This window comes from Hyla sarda, unplaced genomic scaffold (genome assembly GCF_029499605.1).
Source record: "Hyla sarda isolate aHylSar1 unplaced genomic scaffold, aHylSar1.hap1 scaffold_1255, whole genome shotgun sequence".
Lineage (NCBI taxonomy): Eukaryota > Metazoa > Chordata > Amphibia > Anura > Hylidae > Hyla > Hyla sarda.
The window spans coordinates 93926-107374 of NW_026607876.1; the positions used below are offsets into that span (position 1 = coordinate 93926).

Here is a 13449-nt window from a genome sequence, read left to right on the forward strand (position 1 = left end):
TTCCCGTGGGTGTTGGTTTGATACCGTTTGGGGACAGCCAAGGAGGCATCTGCAGGCAACAAAGGTAGGTGTGTGCTTGTGTGTGTGTTTCCTATGCAGATCCTAAGCCCAGTGTCACATGCAAGTAGGAGGAGTAAGAAGGGTTCCTGGCAAATCCGGGTTATGGATTGCATTTAAAAAGGCCCCGTGGGAGTGCAATGGGCCCCTGTCTTGCTGCTTAGCAATAATGGTATGGGTTTAGGTTCTGCTGTGTGTACTGGTGGTTGACTGCCCCCCAGCCCAGAGTGTGCATGGAAAATTGTCTGGCAGCCTCCCTGACAGCAAGCAGTGATAGTGCCCATGAAGGGGACCTTGTTGGGCCCGCCCCTTTCACGGTTATCGCTTCTCGGCCTTTTGGCTAAGATCAAGTGTAGTATCTGTTCTTATCAGTTTAATATCTGATACGTCCCCTATCTGGGGACCATATATTAAATGGATTTTTGAGAACGGGGGCCGATTTCGAAGCTTGCTTCCGTCGCCCTATGCATTGACCCGATATGGCAGTATCTTCGGGTACAGTGCACCACCCCCTTACAGGGTTAAAAAGAAAGATTCCTACTTTCATTGCTACCTGCTTGCTGGCTAGCCAGCTAGCCAGCCCTGTGGGCCTTGCTGCTGCAGCCAAAAAACAAAAGGTGGTGCTGCTGCTGCTGCTTCTGCTGCTTCTGCTTGTGTCTGGCCGCTGTTGGAGCGTCCAGGCACAGGACTTCTGCTGCTGCTGACTAAATGGCCTCCTTAATTGGATCATTTGAGTAGCCAGCACACCTGTGCAGGTAGGGCATGACATGATAGGCAGCTGCCTTGATAGCGGGTGGGTGCTGAATGTTCCTAATTGACAAAATAAGATTAATGCTTATGAAGAAATATAAAATCTCATCCCTTCCCCAATATCGCGCCACACCCCTACCCCTTAATTCCCTGGTTGAACTTGATGGACATATGTCTTTTTTCGACCGTACTAACTATGTAACTATGTAACATAACATGGGGGGGGGGGGGGGTCTCCTGGCTGTTCACACAGGTGTGTCATTGCTGTACATTGACCATGCATTGCTTCTGTGGTATTGCAAAGGCAAAGACAAATGCTTCCAGCCATCCATTGCACTAATGGATTGGTCATCAGCTGGCTGTCTATGTCCCGCATCAATATAGACCAAAGTACAGAGGGTTAGGCTATGCTATTGTGCACCTACCTGATGCATCAGAAGGTGCGAGGCCCTTGCTAAATTCTGTGCACAGACTTTGAGATCTATACTTTAGACTGTATCTAAACCTGCTCCAACATGGACTGACATTCTGGCCTACTTTCAGCCGATGCGACTTGTCTGTCGCTGAACAGTCGCTTTTTATGTATTCAGCACCTATGTATAATGTTGTAAAAATGCTCTAGAAGCTAAAGTCGCAGAAATGTCACACATATTTGGCCTGCAACTTTCTGTGCGACAAATTCAGACAGGAAAAATCAGTATAAATCCTTAGAAAATTATCCCCCAGTGTCTCCATCTGCTGGCGGTATTGAATAAGCATTGCTGCACTGATGGGGTATGCATTAGACGAAAAAAAAGAAGAAAAAGAAGAATAATACGCCCAGAAAAGAGGCGAAAAGGAGAAAAACGTAAAAAAACGTGAAAAAAAAGTAAGAGGAAGAGAAGGGAAAAAAAGGTGGAAATGGGTTTAAAAGTGATTTCGGCTGAGATATATATATATATATATATATATATATATATATATATATATATATATACGCGCACACACACACATATATATAAACGTATTCTCCGTTGAGATATTGCAGCCGCTGCTGTGTCCAGGCCCAGGAGCCTTAGCACTGTGCTGTGATGTCACTCAATACCACTGACATCACTAGGTGTAAACAACATCTCTCCTTTGCTGTGTATGTGACTATGGAGCTGTTTGGTGATGTCGTCTATTATGGCCTTCATAGAAGCAACAGGAGATTGTTGCATCCATCTAGAACCCTCAGAACTACAGTGCTATGATGTCACTCACTTCCACAGGCCTTGCAGAGTGTAAACAACAACAACCCAGCTTTGTTGTGTATGTAACCATAGGGATTTGTGATGTCACCTAGAACCTTCACAGCAGCGACAGCTTTATGAGGAGCATCAGCACTGCTCTGCCTGAGCAGAACCATCACCGCCATAGGTTGTCAAATAACCCGGATTTAACCCACACAGGTAAGTCCAATGGGGTGCAGGCATGTCCTCTATGCTTACAGCTTCCCGTGGGTGTTGGTTTGATACCGTTTGGGGACAGCCAAGGAGGCATCTGCAGGCAACAAAGGTAGGTGTGTGCTTGTGTGTGTGTTTCCTATGCAGATCCTAAGCCCAGTGTCACATGCAAGTAGGAGGAGTAAGAAGGGTTCCTGGCAAATCCGGGTTATGGATTGCATTTATAAAAAGGCCCCGTGGGAGTGCAATGGGCCCCTGTCTTGCTGCTTAGCAATAATGGTATGGGTTTAGGTTCTGCTGTGTGTACTGGTGGTTGACTGCCCCCCAGCCCAGAGTGTGCATGGAAAATTGTCTGGCAGCCTCCCTGACAGCAAGCAGTGATAGTGCCCATGAAGGGGACCTTGTTGGGCCCGCCCCTTTCACGGTTATCGCTTCTCGGCCTTTTGGCTAAGATCAAGTGTAGTATCTGTTCTTATCAGTTTAATATCTGATACGTCCCCTATCTGGGGACCATATATTAAATGGATTTTTGAGAACGGGGGCCGATTTCGAAGCTTGCTTCCGTCGCCCTATGCATTGACCCGATATGGCAGTATCTTCGGGTACAGTGCACCACCCCCTTACAGGGTTAAAAAGAAAGATTCCTACTTTCATTGCTACCTGCTTGCTGGCTAGCCAGCTAGCCAGCCCTGTGGGCCTTGCTGCTGCAGCCAAAAAACAAAAGGTGGTGCTGCTGCTGCTGCTTCTGCTGCTTCTGCTTGTGTCTGGCCGCTGTTGGAGCGTCCAGGCACAGGACTTCTGCTGCTGCTGACTAAATGGCCTCCTTAATTGGATCATTTGAGTAGCCAGCACACCTGTGCAGGTAGGGCATGACATGATAGGCAGCTGCCTTGATAGCGGGTGGGTGCTGAATGTTCCTAATTGACAAAATAAGATTAATGCTTATGAAGAAATATAAAATCTCATCCCTTCCCCAATATCGCGCCACACCCCTACCCCTTAATTCCCTGGTTGAACTTGATGGACATATGTCTTTTTTCGACCGTACTAACTATGTAACTATGTAACATAACATGGGGGGGGGGGGGGGGTCTCCTGGCTGTTCACACAGGTGTGTCATTGCTGTACATTGACCATGCATTGCTTCTGTGGTATTGCAAAGGCAAAGACAAATGCTTCCAGCCATCCCTTGCACTAATGGATTGGTCATCAGCTGGCTGTCTATGTCCCGCATCAATATAGACCAAAGTACAGAGGGTTAGGCTATGCTATTGTGCACCTACCTGATGCATCAGAAGGTGTGAGGCCCTTGCTAAATTCTGTGCACAGACTTTGAGATCTATACTTTAGACTGTATCTAAACCTGCTCCAACATGGACTGACATTCTGGCCTACTTTCAGCCGATGCGACTTGTCTGTCGCTGAACAGTCGCTTTTTATGTATTCAGCACCTATGTATAATGTTGTAAAAATGCTCTAGAAGCTAAAGTCGCAGAAATGTCACACATATTTGGCCTGCAACTTTCTGTGCGACAAATTCAGACAGGAAAAATCAGTATAAATCCTTAGAAAATTATCCCCCAGTGTCTCCATCTGCTGGCGGTATTGAATAAGCATTGCTGCACTGATGGGGTATGCATTAGACGAAAAAAAAGAAGAAAAAGAAGAATAATACGCCCAGAAAAGAGGCGAAAAGGAGAAAAACGTAAAAAAACGTGAAAAAAAAGTAAGAGGAAGAGAAGGGAAAAAAAGGTGGAAATGGGTTTAAAAGTGATTTCGGCGGAGAATATATATATATATATATATATATATATATATATATATATATATACGCGCACACACACACATATATATAAACGTATTCTCTGTTGAGATATTGCAGCCGCTGCTGTGTCCAGGCCCAGGAGCCTTAGCACTGTGCTGTGATGTCACTCAATACCACTGACATCACTAGGTGTAAACAACATCTCTCCTTTGCTGTGTATGTGACTATGGAGCTGTTTGGTGATGTCGTCTATTATGGCCTTCATAGAAGCAACAGGAGATTGTTGCATCCATCTAGAACCCTCAGAACTACAGTGCTATGATGTCACTCACTTCCACAGGCCTTGCAGAGTGTAAACAACAACAACCCAGCTTTGTTGTGTATGTAACCATAGGGATTTGTGATGTCACCTAGAACCTTCACAGCAGCGACAGCTTTATGAGGAGCATCAGCACTGCTCTGCCTGAGCAGAACCATCACCGCCATAGGTTGTCAAATAACCCGGATTTAACCCACACAGGTAAGTCCAATGGGGTGCAGGCATGTCCTCTATGCTTACAGCTTCCCGTGGGTGTTGGTTTGATACCGTTTGGGGACAGCCAAGGAGGCATCTGCAGGCAACAAAGGTAGGTGTGTGCTTGTGTGTGTGTTTCCTATGCAGATCCTAAGCCCAGTGTCACATGCAAGTAGGAGGAGTAAGAAGGGTTCCTGGCAAATCCGGGTTATGGATTGCATTTAAAAAGGCCCCGTGGGAGTGCAATGGGCCCCTGTCTTGCTGCTTAGCAATAATGGTATGGGTTTAGGTTCTGCTGTGTGTACTGGTGGTTGACTGCCCCCCAGCCCAGAGTGTGCATGGAAAATTGTCTGGCAGCCTCCCTGACAGCAAGCAGTGATAGTGCCCATGAAGGGGACCTTGTTGGGCCCGCCCCTTTCACGGTTATCGCTTCTCGGCCTTTTGGCTAAGATCAAGTGTAGTATCTGTTCTTATCAGTTTAATATCTGATACGTCCCCTATCTGGGGACCATATATTAAATGGATTTTTGAGAACGGGGGCCGATTTCGAAGCTTGCTTCCGTCGCCCTATGCATTGACCCGATATGGCAGTATCTTCGGGTACAGTGCACCACCCCCTTACAGGGTTAAAAAGAAAGATTCCTACTTTCATTGCTACCTGCTTGCTGGCTAGCCAGCTAGCCAGCCCTGTGGGCCTTGCTGCTGCAGCCAAAAAACAAAAGGTGGTGCTGCTGCTGCTGCTTCTGCTGCTTCTGCTTGTGTCTGGCCGCTGTTGGAGCGTCCAGGCACAGGACTTCTGCTGCTGCTGACTAAATGGCCTCCTTAATTGGATCATTTGAGTAGCCAGCACACCTGTGCAGGTAGGGCATGACATGATAGGCAGCTGCCTTGATAGCGGGTGGGTGCTGAATGTTCCTAATTGACAAAATAAGATTAATGCTTATGAAGAAATATAAAATCTCATCCCTTCCCCAATATCGCGCCACACCCCTACCCCTTAATTCCCTGGTTGAACTTGATGGACATATGTCTTTTTTCGACCGTACTAACTATGTAACTATGTAACATAACATGGGGGGGGGGGGGGGGGTCTCCTGGCTGTTCACACAGGTGTGTCATTGCTGTACATTGACCATGCATTGCTTCTGTGGTATTGCAAAGGCAAAGACAAATGCTTCCAGCCATCCATTGCACTAATGGATTGGTCATCAGCTGGCTGTCTATGTCCCGCATCAATATAGACCAAAGTACAGAGGGTTAGGCTATGCTATTGTGCACCTACCTGATGCATCAGAAGGTGCGAGGCCCTTGCTAAATTCTGTGCACAGACTTTGAGATCTATACTTTAGACTGTATCTAAACCTGCTCCAACATGGACTGACATTCTGGCCTACTTTCAGCCGATGCGACTTGTCTGTCGCTGAACAGTCGCTTTTTATGTATTCAGCACCTATGTATAATGTTGTAAAAATGCTCTAGAAGCTAAAGTCGCAGAAATGTCACACATATTTGGCCTGCAACTTTCTGTGCGACAAATTCAGACAGGAAAAATCAGTATAAATCCTTAGAAAATTATCCCCCAGTGTCTCCATCTGCTGGCGGTATTGAATAAGCATTGCTGCACTGATGGGGTATGCATTAGACGAAAAAAAAGAAGAAAAAGAAGAATAATACGCCCAGAAAAGAGGCGAAAAGGAGAAAAACGTAAAAAAACGTGAAAAAAAAGTAAGAGGAAGAGAAGGGAAAAAAAGGTGGAAATGGGTTTAAAAGTGATTTCGGCGGAGAAATATATATATATATATATATATATATATATATATATATATATATACGCGCACACACACACATATATATAAACGTATTCTCCGTTGAGATATTGCAGCCGCTGCTGTGTCCAGGCCCAGGAGCCTTAGCACTGTGCTGTGATGTCACTCAATACCACTGACATCACTAGGTGTAAACAACATCTCTCCTTTGCTGTGTATGTGACTATGGAGCTGTTTGGTGATGTCGTCTATTATGGCCTTCATAGAAGCAACAGGAGATTGTTGCATCCATCTAGAACCCTCAGAACTACAGTGCTATGATGTCACTCACTTCCACAGGCCTTGCAGAGTGTAAACAACAACAACCCAGCTTTGTTGTGTATGTAACCATAGGGATTTGTGATGTCACCTAGAACCTTCACAGCAGCGACAGCTTTATGAGGAGCATCAGCACTGCTCTGCCTGAGCAGAACCATCACCGCCATAGGTTGTCAAATAACCCGGATTTAACCCACACAGGTAAGTCCAATGGGGTGCAGGCATGTCCTCTATGCTTACAGCTTCCCGTGGGTGTTGGTTTGATACCGTTTGGGGACAGCCAAGGAGGCATCTGCAGGCAACAAAGGTAGGTGTGTGCTTGTGTGTGTGTTTCCTATGCAGATCCTAAGCCCAGTGTCACATGCAAGTAGGAGGAGTAAGAAGGGTTCCTGGCAAATCCGGGTTATGGATTGCATTTAAAAAGGCCCCGTGGGAGTGCAATGGGCCCCTGTCTTGCTGCTTAGCAATAATGGTATGGGTTTAGGTTCTGCTGTGTGTACTGGTGGTTGACTGCCCCCCAGCCCAGAGTGTGCATGGAAAATTGTCTGGCAGCCTCCCTGACAGCAAGCAGTGATAGTGCCCATGAAGGGGACCTTGTTGGGCCCGCCCCTTTCACGGTTATCGCTTCTCGGCCTTTTGGCTAAGATCAAGTGTAGTATCTGTTCTTATCAGTTTAATATCTGATACGTCCCCTATCTGGGGACCATATATTAAATGGATTTTTGAGAACGGGGGCCGATTTCGAAGCTTGCTTCCGTCGCCCTATGCATTGACCCGATATGGCAGTATCTTCGGGTACAGTGCACCACCCCCTTACAGGGTTAAAAAGAAAGATTCCTACTTTCATTGCTACCTGCTTGCTGGCTAGCCAGCTAGCCAGCCCTGTGGGCCTTGCTGCTGCAGCCAAAAAACAAAAGGTGGTGCTGCTGCTGCTGCTTCTGCTGCTTCTGCTTGTGTCTGGCCGCTGTTGGAGCGTCCAGGCACAGGACTTCTGCTGCTGCTGACTAAATGGCCTCCTTAATTGGATCATTTGAGTAGCCAGCACACCTGTGCAGGTAGGGCATGACATGATAGGCAGCTGCCTTGATAGCGGGTGGGTGCTGAATGTTCCTAATTGACAAAATAAGATTAATGCTTATGAAGAAATATAAAATCTCATCCCTTCCCCAATATCGCGCCACACCCCTACCCCTTAATTCCCTGGTTGAACTTGATGGACATATGTCTTTTTTCGACCGTACTAACTATGTAACTATGTAACATAACATGGGGGGGGGGGGGGGGGGGGTCTCCTGGCTGTTCACACAGGTGTGTCATTGCTGTACATTGACCATGCATTGCTTCTGTGGTATTGCAAAGGCAAAGACAAATGCTTCCAGCCATCCATTGCACTAATGGATTGGTCATCAGCTGGCTGTCTATGTCCCGCATCAATATAGACCAAAGTACAGAGGGTTAGGCTATGCTATTGTGCACCTACCTGATGCATCAGAAGGTGCGAGGCCCTTGCTAAATTCTGTGCACAGACTTTGAGATCTATACTTTAGACTGTATCTAAACCTGCTCCAACATGGACTGACATTCTGGCCTACTTTCAGCCGATGCGACTTGTCTGTCGCTGAACAGTCGCTTTTTATGTATTCAGCACCTATGTATAATGTTGTAAAAATGCTCTAGAAGCTAAAGTCGCAGAAATGTCACACATATTTGGCCTGCAACTTTCTGTGCGACAAATTCAGACAGGAAAAATCAGTATAAATCCTTAGAAAATTATCCCCCAGTGTCTCCATCTGCTGGCGGTATTGAATAAGCATTGCTGCACTGATGGGGTATGCATTAGACGAAAAAAAAGAAGAAAAAGAAGAATAATACGCCCAGAAAAGAGGCGAAAAGGAGAAAAACGTAAAAAAACGTGAAAAAAAAGTAAGAGGAAGAGAAGGGAAAAAAAGGTGGAAATGGGTTTAAAAGTGATTTCGGCGGAGAAATATATATATATATATATATATATATATATATATATATATATATACGCGCACACACACACATATATATAAACGTATTCTCCGTTGAGATATTGCAGCCGCTGCTGTGTCCAGGCCCAGGAGCCTTAGCACTGTGCTGTGATGTCACTCAATACCACTGACATCACTAGGTGTAAACAACATCTCTCCTTTGCTGTGTATGTGACTATGGAGCTGTTTGGTGATGTCGTCTATTATGGCCTTCATAGAAGCAACAGGAGATTGTTGCATCCATCTAGAACCCTCAGAACTACAGTGCTATGATGTCACTCACTTCCACAGGCCTTGCAGAGTGTAAACAACAACAACCCAGCTTTGTTGTGTATGTAACCATAGGGATTTGTGATGTCACCTAGAACCTTCACAGCAGCGACAGCTTTATGAGGAGCATCAGCACTGCTCTGCCTGAGCAGAACCATCACCGCCATAGGTTGTCAAATAACCCGGATTTAACCCACACAGGTAAGTCCAATGGGGTGCAGGCATGTCCTCTATGCTTACAGCTTCCCGTGGGTGTTGGTTTGATACCGTTTGGGGACAGCCAAGGAGGCATCTGCAGGCAACAAAGGTAGGTGTGTGCTTGTGTGTGTGTTTCCTATGCAGATCCTAAGCCCAGTGTCACATGCAAGTAGGAGGAGTAAGAAGGGTTCCTGGCAAATCCGGGTTATGGATTGCATTTAAAAAGGCCCCGTGGGAGTGCAATGGGCCCCTGTCTTGCTGCTTAGCAATAATGGTATGGGTTTAGGTTCTGCTGTGTGTACTGGTGGTTGACTGCCCCCCAGCCCAGAGTGTGCATGGAAAATTGTCTGGCAGCCTCCCTGACAGCAAGCAGTGATAGTGCCCATGAAGGGGACCTTGTTGGGCCCGCCCCTTTCACGGTTATCGCTTCTCGGCCTTTTGGCTAAGATCAAGTGTAGTATCTGTTCTTATCAGTTTAATATCTGATACGTCCCCTATCTGGGGACCATATATTAAATGGATTTTTGAGAACGGGGGCCGATTTCGAAGCTTGCTTCCGTCGCCCTATGCATTGACCCGATATGGCAGTATCTTCGGGTACAGTGCACCACCCCCTTACAGGGTTAAAAAGAAAGATTCCTACTTTCATTGCTACCTGCTTGCTGGCTAGCCAGCTAGCCAGCCCTGTGGGCCTTGCTGCTGCAGCCAAAAAACAAAAGGTGGTGCTGCTGCTGCTGCTTCTGCTGCTTCTGCTTGTGTCTGGCCGCTGTTGGAGCGTCCAGGCACAGGACTTCTGCTGCTGCTGACTAAATGGCCTCCTTAATTGGATCATTTGAGTAGCCAGCACACCTGTGCAGGTAGGGCATGACATGATAGGCAGCTGCCTTGATAGCGGGTGGGTGCTGAATGTTCCTAATTGACAAAATAAGATTAATGCTTATGAAGAAATATAAAATCTCATCCCTTCCCCAATATCGCGCCACACCCCTACCCCTTAATTCCCTGGTTGAACTTGATGGACATATGTCTTTTTTCGACCGTACTAACTATGTAACTATGTAACATAACATGGGGGGGGGGGGGGGGGGTCTCCTGGCTGTTCACACAGGTGTGTCATTGCTGTACATTGACCATGCATTGCTTCTGTGGTATTGCAAAGGCAAAGACAAATGCTTCCAGCCATCCATTGCACTAATGGATTGGTCATCAGCTGGCTGTCTATGTCCCGCATCAATATAGACCAAAGTACAGAGGGTTAGGCTATGCTATTGTGCACCTACCTGATGCATCAGAAGGTGCGAGGCCCTTGCTAAATTCTGTGCACAGACTTTGAGATCTATACTTTAGACTGTATCTAAACCTGCTCCAACATGGACTGACATTCTGGCCTACTTTCAGCCGATGCGACTTGTCTGTCGCTGAACAGTCGCTTTTTATGTATTCAGCACCTATGTATAATGTTGTAAAAATGCTCTAGAAGCTAAAGTCGCAGAAATGTCACACATATTTGGCCTGCAACTTTCTGTGCGACAAATTCAGACAGGAAAAATCAGTATAAATCCTTAGAAAATTATCCCCCAGTGTCTCCATCTGCTGGCGGTATTGAATAAGCATTGCTGCACTGATGGGGTATGCATTAGACGAAAAAAAAGAAGAAAAAGAAGAATAATACGCCCAGAAAAGAGGCGAAAAGGAGAAAAACGTAAAAAAACGTGAAAAAAAAGTAAGAGGAAGAGAAGGGAAAAAAAGGTGGAAATGGGTTTAAAAGTGATTTCGGCGGAGAATATATATATATATATATATATATATATATATATATATATACGCGCACACACACACATATATATAAACGTATTCTCCGTTGAGATATTGCAGCCGCTGCTGTGTCCAGGCCCAGGAGCCTTAGCACTGTGCTGTGATGTCACTCAATACCACTGACATCACTAGGTGTAAACAACATCTCTCCTTTGCTGTGTATGTGACTATGGAGCTGTTTGGTGATGTCGTCTATTATGGCCTTCATAGAAGCAACAGGAGATTGTTGCATCCATCTAGAACCCTCAGAACTACAGTGCTATGATGTCACTCACTTCCACAGGCCTTGCAGAGTGTAAACAACAACAACCCAGCTTTGTTGTGTATGTAACCATAGGGATTTGTGATGTCACCTAGAACCTTCACAGCAGCGACAGCTTTATGAGGAGCATCAGCACTGCTCTGCCTGAGCAGAACCATCACCGCCATAGGTTGTCAAATAACCCGGATTTAACCCACACAGGTAAGTCCAATGGGGTGCAGGCATGTCCTCTATGCTTACAGCTTCCCGTGGGTGTTGGTTTGATACCGTTTGGGGACAGCCAAGGAGGCATCTGCAGGCAACAAAGGTAGGTGTGTGCTTTTGTGTGTGTTTCCTATGCAGATCCTAAGCCCAGTGTCACATGCAAGTAGGAGGAGTAAGAAGGGTTCCTGGCAAATCCGGGTTATGGATTGCATTTAAAAAGGCCCCGTGGGAGTGCAATGGGCCCCTGTCTTGCTGCTTAGCAATAATGGTATGGGTTTAGGTTCTGCTGTGTGTACTGGTGGTTGACTGCCCCCCAGCCCAGAGTGTGCATGGAAAATTGTCTGGCAGCCTCCCTGACAGCAAGCAGTGATAGTGCCCATGAAGGGGACCTTGTTGGGCCCGCCCCTTTCACGGTTATCGCTTCTCGGCCTTTTGGCTAAGATCAAGTGTAGTATCTGTTCTTATCAGTTTAATATCTGATACGTCCCCTATCTGGGGACCATATATTAAATGGATTTTTGAGAACGGGGGCCGATTTCGAAGCTTGCTTCCGTCGCCCTATGCATTGACCCGATATGGCAGTATCTTCGGGTACAGTGCACCACCCCCTTACAGGGTTAAAAAGAAAGATTCCTACTTTCATTGCTACCTGCTTGCTGGCTAGCCAGCTAGCCAGCCCTGTGGGCCTTGCTGCTGCAGCCAAAAAACAAAAGGTGGTGCTGCTGCTGCTGCTTCTGCTGCTTCTGCTTGTGTCTGGCCGCTGTTGGAGCGTCCAGGCACAGGACTTCTGCTGCTGCTGACTAAATGGCCTCCTTAATTGGATCATTTGAGTAGCCAGCACACCTGTGCAGGTAGGGCATTGTTACGCCTAGCGCTCCGGGTCCCCGCTCCTCCCCGGAGCGCTCACGGCGTCTTTCTCCCTGCAGCGCCCCGGTCAGTCCCGCTGACCAGGAGCGCTGCACTGTGTTGGCCGTTGGGGATGCGATTCGCACAGCGGGACGCGCCCGCTCGCGAGTCGCATCCCAGGTCACTTACCCGTCCCGGTCCCCTGCTGTCATGTGCTGGCGCGCGCGGCTCCGCTCTCTAGGGCGCGCGCGCGCCAGCTCTCTGAGACTTAAAGGGCCAGTGCACCAATGATTGGTGCCTGGCCCAATTAGCTTAATTGGCTCCCACCTGCTCCCTGCCTTTATCTAGTCTCCTCCCTTGCACTCCCTTGCCGGATCTTGTTGCCTTGTGCCAGTGAAAGCGTTTAGTGTGTCCAAAGCCTGTGTACCTGAACTTCTGCTACCCATCCTGACTACGAACCTTGCCGCCTGCCCCCGACCTTCTGCTACGTCTGACCTTGCTTCTGCCTACTCCCTTGTACCGCGCCTATCTTCAGCAGCCAGAGAGGTGAGCCGTTGCTAGTGGATACGACCTGGTCACTACCGCCGCAGCAAGACCATCCCGCTTTGCGGCGGGCTCTGGTGAAAACCAGTAGTGGCTTAGAACCGGTCCACTAGCACGGTCCACGCCAATCCCTCTCTGGCACAGAGGATCCACTACCTGGAAGCCGAATCGTGACAGTAGATCCGGCCATGGATCCCGCTGAGGTGCCGCTGCCAAGTCTCGCTGATCTTCCCACGGTGGTCGCTCAGCAATCGCAGCAGATTGCCCAACAAGGACAGCAGCTGTCGCAGTTGACCGCCATGTTACAGCAAATTCTGCCTCTGCTACAGCAACAACCATCTCCTCCGCCAGCTCCTGCACCTCCTCCGCAGCGAGTGGCCGCTCCTAACCTCCGCTTGTCCCTGCCGGACAAATTTGATGGGGACTCCAGACTCTGCCGTGGATTTTTGTCTCAGTGTTCCCTGCATATGGAGATGTTGTCAGACTTGTTTCCTACAGAACGGTCTAAGGTGGCGTTCGTAGTAAGTCTTCTTTCAGGAAAGGCCTTGTCTTGGGCCACACCGCTCTGGGACCGCAATGATCCTGCCACAGCCACAGTCCAGTCCTTCTTTGCTGAAGTCCGAAGTGTCTTTGAGGAACCTGCCCGAGCCTCTTCTGCTGAGACTGCCTTGCTGAACCTGGTCCAGGGTAATTCTTCCGTTGGCG

The 13449-nt window shown here is 47.6% G+C and overlaps 6 non-coding genes across 6 annotated transcripts; all 6 read left to right on the forward strand.

Moving 5' to 3' along the window:
* The first annotated feature begins 377 nt into the window (after window positions 1–377).
* Window positions 378–568, forward strand: LOC130304019 (U2 spliceosomal RNA). The gene has a single exon (XR_008853850.1). It is a non-coding gene; the product is annotated as a U2 spliceosomal RNA (small nuclear RNA).
* Window positions 569–2658: 2090 nt separating this feature from the next.
* LOC130304021 (U2 spliceosomal RNA) lies at window positions 2659–2849 on the forward strand. The gene has a single exon (XR_008853851.1). It is a non-coding gene; the product is annotated as a U2 spliceosomal RNA (small nuclear RNA).
* A 2086-nt stretch (window positions 2850–4935) lies between these two features.
* Window positions 4936–5126, forward strand: LOC130304022 (U2 spliceosomal RNA). Its single transcript, XR_008853852.1, has one exon. It is a non-coding gene; the product is annotated as a U2 spliceosomal RNA (small nuclear RNA).
* A 2088-nt stretch (window positions 5127–7214) lies between these two features.
* Window positions 7215–7405, forward strand: LOC130304023 (U2 spliceosomal RNA). The gene has a single exon (XR_008853853.1). It is a non-coding gene; the product is annotated as a U2 spliceosomal RNA (small nuclear RNA).
* Window positions 7406–9496: 2091 nt separating this feature from the next.
* On the forward strand, window positions 9497–9687 carry LOC130304024 (U2 spliceosomal RNA). The gene has a single exon (XR_008853854.1). It is a non-coding gene; the product is annotated as a U2 spliceosomal RNA (small nuclear RNA).
* Window positions 9688–11771: 2084 nt separating this feature from the next.
* On the forward strand, window positions 11772–11962 carry LOC130304025 (U2 spliceosomal RNA). Its single transcript, XR_008853855.1, has one exon. It is a non-coding gene; the product is annotated as a U2 spliceosomal RNA (small nuclear RNA).
* Window positions 11963–13449: the final 1487 nt, after the last annotated feature.